The sequence below is a fragment of the Echiichthys vipera genome (assembly GCF_963691815.1).
Source record: "Echiichthys vipera genome assembly, chromosome: 9".
NCBI lineage: Eukaryota > Metazoa > Chordata > Actinopteri > Perciformes > Trachinidae > Echiichthys > Echiichthys vipera.
This window is the reverse complement of record NC_139834.1, coordinates 11,670,798-11,677,102: the sequence shown is the minus strand read 5'-3', so window position 1 is coordinate 11,677,102 and position 6,305 is coordinate 11,670,798.

The window sequence follows — 6,305 nt, the reverse complement described above, 5'->3', positions numbered from 1 at the left end:
TATTATTTACCAGCCTCAGCTGGTCTTCATCTAGAGTTAATAAAACTGTCAATATTATAATTCCCTTTCACATTGGACGGACTTTATTTCCTGTTTAGTGGTTATTTTCCATGTGTTATGTCTCCAGTTTTATACAGCAGCATAAAGGTGGCAGGCCAGATATGGAGATGTCTGTGAAGCAGTCATTGTGTCAATGTAATAATGGTGCATTTGAGTTATGTGTCTGGGGAGCAGAGGATGGCGGCCCCCCCATTACCTACCCTCCCACCATCTGTGCCACATCTTGCTCTGGGTAATTCTGCAGCGTCTTTCTGTCTCACTCGCTGTCTCTGTTTGTCTCCTCTCTCACACATGTTGATTCATTTTGTGGGACGGAGTCAGTCAACATTTAAGCTACTTCATGATTGGGATGATATTGAACTGCATGTGGCTAAACAAAGCACAACATGCTATTCTTCAATAAAATAAAAAATGATCACGTCTGTCAGCTGGTTCAAGCTGCACTGTGTGTGGAGGAGAGCTTTGAAGGATTTTTTTTCTCCTTAGCCAAAATTTGTTGTTAAATGGGTTCTGGTGTTTGCCCAAAAAACATAATGGAAAGACTCACAATTGATGGATGTTACTGTCAAAAATGAATATGAATGATAAGCGGTTGAAGATGAGATGAGATAAATCAGAAATAATTATTTTTCCAGTCATTCTAGCTTTGGTGAATAGATTTGTTTTTTTGGCTTGATGCCCATGAAGTATTGTGTCATGAAGCGTTATTTAAAAAAAATGCAACTGAAACTAGGGTGCTCTTGTTGGAAACTATGTAAGAGGAATGTCCCGTTTATGTTTAAAGCATTTTTTTGTTTTTTACCACTACTTGAGTGCAAGAACGGGTATCGTAGCGACTAATTTAGTTGCTATGAATGTCAGAGTATATTTGAGTGTGTCCCATTCAAAAGCCACACCAGAAGGGAAAATGCTGCAGTGTCTGTCATACTAAAAGATTCCTTTGGCAAGAAAATCAGTGATTCGCCTCGCACAACAGATGCTGTATATAAATTATGTACTGAAGACATTAGAAAATAGTTTCCTGAATGGTAAAATGTAGGGTAAAAAAACATTTGTGTGATGTGGTGCATAAGCAGAAAGTGCTTCTGAAATTGTGTTCATCATGAATCTGTTTTAAGTAGTGCAAACACCTGATAAGTTCCAGTGCAACTATTTCCATCAACTTTTTGCATTTCATGCTCCTCGGCCCATGTCCCTCTGAGAAGGCTGAGTCTTTGGTGTTTGTTGATCCTTACATGCTCTGCATTTCTGATCATGTTTCAAAGGTGGTGATTGAAGTCATGATTATCATCTTGAATGATGTCGTATAATTGGGCTGGGTATCTGTTCTTAGTGTCTGAAGATCTCCTCTCATCCACAGCTGGTCTGCTACCTTTGATGGCACTTGTTTTAATCTTAATTAAGCATCCCTAAAAGTCATTTTTAAGTTCAGATTTACTGATGAGGCAACAAAAAGTCATAGGAAACAGTTGCTTTTTGAGGTTTCCTACTTCAGGGCAGTCATTTTGGTGAAGTAAAGTTTTGAGAGTAAGGTGAGATAGCTAAAATGCATTACATGCAATCTTCATTCTTATAAAAGTAAAGATGGAATCCTTTGCTATGACTGAGAGTTGAATGGAGATTTGTGTGGGCAGGTAACTCTGGAGAGGTCAAGTAAGTCTAATATCCTCTGACAGCTGAAGATGCAGTTTCTTCATTAAGACAGCTAGCATCAGCATTATTCCAGCTACATGATGCAGACTAATAATTAAAGCGAGGCCATAGAAAAAAAACTGGGACAGGCAGGTTACATTCTGTGATGACCTTTTCTCATCTAGGTACCAAACAGAGGTCCACCAGAAGAGTAAAAAATGTAAGGCTTAATGAGGAAGAGAGCATGGCTGTCCATCATGCTTGTCAATCACAAGTAATTTTTTTTATTATTTGCCATTTGCACTTTCGTTTGACAGCAGACAGTATAAAAATGAAGGAAGGAGGGGGAAAGGGGGGGGGGGGGTATGATATGCAACTAAAGTCTCATGTCCAGAATCGATCTTAAAATGATTGGACTTGAGCTTGACAAGAGTAAAAGCAACATTGCCATGTTGAATGGCTTACCACAGTACTTAACCAACGCAGTATCAGCCCAAAATAATAGGGAGGATTTCAAAACCAAAGCGGGGGACTGCGGGTCCTCCCCCAGACAAATTAGGACGTTGTGTACTTCATTCTGGTGACTTTAAAAGAAGAAGAAAAAAAAAAAAAAACTACACTGCAATAGTTCTAATTGTCAGGAACAAATACAGCATATTTCTATTTCTGCTTGGGTATTTCTTTCTTTTAGGACTCCCCATTTCTCTCTCCGTCTCTCAGTCACTGAGGAGGTAAAGGTGTGAGCATCTCTCTTTCAAGTGACGTGTATGCCAGGAAATGACATTTGGTGGAGCTGAATTGTTGCCCGGGTGGAAACAGTAGGCCTTGAAAAGGAAAAAAAGTTGTGGAAATATTTAATAAATCAGGAATAATTTGGGATACAGGAGGAAACAGGGAGAGGTAAATGAAAAACTGGAAAATTGGGAGATTTGGCAAGTATGCTTCCGGTATTGCAATTTCTTTCAAGAATTCAAATAGGCCTAATGTAGTGCTCACTGCTGGTCATCCACAAAATGGCAGCAAAAGTAAATTGCTATGATTCACCTTACAAAAATAAAAACTATTAAGTCAGGCTATTTCTTTGTTTGTTTTGGAAAAAAACTAATTGCTGCTGGCAAATGCTACAGCATTCACTCAGACTTAAAATAACATCAGCCGGGTGGCTGTGTGAATCACTACTGATTGGTTACAAACTGGCATCCTGGACCCAGTGGTCAGATGATGGTTCACCAGCTGTTGTTGTTTTTTCTTTTTAAAGTTTAGACAACTAACCATTGGCAGCATCGTGGTGTAGTGATTAGCACTGTCGCCGCAGAGCAAATGGGTTCCTGGTATGAACTGTGTGTGCATGTTCTCCCCGTGTCTGCATGGGTTTTCTCCGGTTTCTTTGGCTTGCCCGCACAGTCCAAAGACATGCAGGTGTTAGGTTAGCATGAATGGTTGTCTGTCAATGCAGGCGTCCTGTCCAGGGTGTACCCCGCCTCATGCCCATTGTCAGTTGGGATCGGCCCCAACCCCCCACAACCCCGACTGGAATAAGCGGTTGCAGCAAGCTCCTGTCTCCAGTGTCAAAACCATTTTTCACAACCATCCATACTACCTAACTTCTTGAAGAGCTGATTCTAGCTTTTTAGGATATTTTACTAAACATACAAGTTTTCAAGTGATTCAGCAGATTACACCATCATTTGTTCAGGTTTTTTCGGGACTCTTTTCAGTTCTTTTGTCAAACATACTTCTAACAATCCTCATCAGAATTACCCAAATGACTGACAGCCTTAAAGGACATTGTACAGGCATGTTCTGACAACCCATTTTATTTTAATTTGCTTTCTTTTGACATTGGGAGACACTATTTAAAAGTAAAAATGACTTCAATGAATGAGGATATTATAACAAAGAAAGCTGTTTGGTTTGAATATACATTTTATTTTTACCCAAGTATCGGCGGGTGAGCAAGCGTCCATGCATCTGGACGAGGTTTGTTTAGGCATTTGTTGCATCTGACGCTGCTACCCCAAGTTGTCATCTTCTTGTTAAATGATGCGTGAAAGTGAATATCCATCTTCTGTGATCAAAAGCGTTATGTGATGGCAGTACGATACATGCATTATAAACAACCTGGCTGCTCGTAGCAAAGAAAACCACAGTGGGTTCTGTACCTCAGAGAGAGAAGGCTTTCTTTTATGTGTGATGTAGAGAACATATTTTAAAAGCCCTATTAACTCTCTATATTCTTTTCTCCAACCTATCAACTCCATCCCACCAACACAAGTGCCTTTCCTTACAGAGAAACATTAAGAAATTGAATATGTTGCAAATCCACTCAACCCCAGCTCTCATTGCAGTAGGTAAAAAGCAAAAAAGCAACAACAAAAATGGCAGAACTTGAACAAAGTGAGAAATCTTCATGCAGCTTTCCCTCTCCCCTCTCTGTCCTGAGCTAATATGAACACTCTTCCTCGCTCTCTGAGGTGACCTGTGATTGACCAAAGTCACAGGCTTGATTGTCTAAAGCATGAAACAGAGACCCGAGGAAGTTCAGAAGTCTAGTTTTCCCAATGAACACTTGAATTACAGTGTGGTCGAAGAATATTAGAGATGGTTTGCCCAACAACGCCAAAATAGCCTATATAACCCAGGTTTAAAGGGATTGTGCTCAAAATACTGAAAAAAACAGTGGGCTGGGACTGCTTCCACACAGCTCTCACACACAATTCTCCAACTCGTCAAATAACGGCACTGACTGCACGTGCGGCCGGAAAATCAGAGTACATCACACACAGAGGGAGAGTGACTTCGTTCTCTGCCTAGGATGCCATTACTCCACCTAATTTTTCCATAGCAAATATGTGTTTGCTGCTAAAGTACAGCTGAGTGCAGCTCCTTTTAAGACCATTAAAGTGAGCTGGCAAATGGAAAGTGAAAATTCTGAGAAATTAGCACATTAACACATTAGCAGTTTGATCCAAGAATAGATAGCCTATTGCGTGAGGATAGGGGAGCATTATGTGATGTAACAAGCGTATTTGTGAAAACACAAATGCTGAAGTGAGGGAGAGTCAGAGAAGAGGTTGCAGTGTTTAAGTGCACAGCAAGAAATCACTCAGCCTACATGAAGAGGTCTCCAGGCGGATAACTCAGCTGACTGGGTAGAAATACCACAGCCATTAAAGACCTCTCAACACCTATGTGGTTTTCTTCAATTGAAACTGTCCGACTCTTAAGAGTGAAAGAGCAGGAGGTGGAGGTGTACAGACGGATGTCAAGTAAAAGGTGGGATGATGAAAAGAGAGATGGACAGAGCAGCCAACAGGAAGTGAGAGCAAATAAGAGAAACAGCCACTCCTGTTTCCTGTGATTATAATGCTATTATTTAAATGTCAGTGTCCGTCTCCCTGTGTCAGTCTCTAAAAAGGTGAATTAATGTGAACACTGGACATGGTTAATGTCGTCTTTATTTCCATTCATTTGAAACAGAGAAAAAAGATTGGACTACGAATGTTTAATCGCTTTTTCATTAATCTGTTTAAGTACAACCTTACAGTGTTGAGTTCTGTGTGTGGGCGCACACATTAGAGAGAAAGAGCACTCTTGTCTCAGTCCCTCTGTTGATGCACACAGAACAAGGTTAATTACTTTTCTGACCTTCTCCAAAAGCTTAAAGAAATATTCCAATCTGAATAGATAGCAGAGTCAATGACCAAACAGTGAAAAATGGAACACTGCTGAATCTTTTAAGTGTGACATTATTTAGCTTCACCATTACTTTTCCTATGTTTCAATAAAACTGAACGCATCACTGATTTAATGTCACAGGAGAACGTATTGCTTTTCTTTCCACCTACAACTACTTGCTTACTTTGATCAAATATGTATGCAAATAATGCAGTTGTTATTTTTACACATTACATTTATTAAAAAAGGCTTAAACTGATTATTTTAGATCTCAAACATCTTTCAGCAGGGTAATATCATTCATTCATTCATCTTCAACCACTTGTCCCTGTCGGGGTCGCAGGGGGCTGGAGCCGATCCCAGCTGACATCGGGCGTGAGGCGGGGTACACCCTGGACAGGACGCCAGTCTATCGCAGGGCACATAGAGACGAACAGAGACAGACAACCATTCACACCTACGGGAAATTTTAGAGTCATCAATTAACCTAACACGTGCATGTCTTTGGACTGTGGGAGGAAACCGGAGAACCCGGAGAAAACCCACGCAGACACGGGGAGAACATGTGTCAGTATATTCTATATCTCTGTGATATCATGAAAATGCAGCACTTTTATCTCTCTCCCCCTACCCCCTAAATGTTACTACAGTATGTAGTTCAGGGAGTCAAAGACACAAGAGTGTCACTGGAGACTGAACCCATTAAAAACGAGAGAAACAAAAGTGTGAATGCAATGCAGCCAGCACTGTTGCACAGTATTATTAATTCCCTTACAAAATATTAACTCAAAAACATGTTTTCTAACACACAATTACAAGAACAGCATGAAGCTTATTCAAACTTATTTCAGGATGAGTTGCAACATTTAAACTTGTTTGATTTTGAGACCAAAATAAAGTGATGACTGGAATAAGTTGACTTTACCTACAAGGAA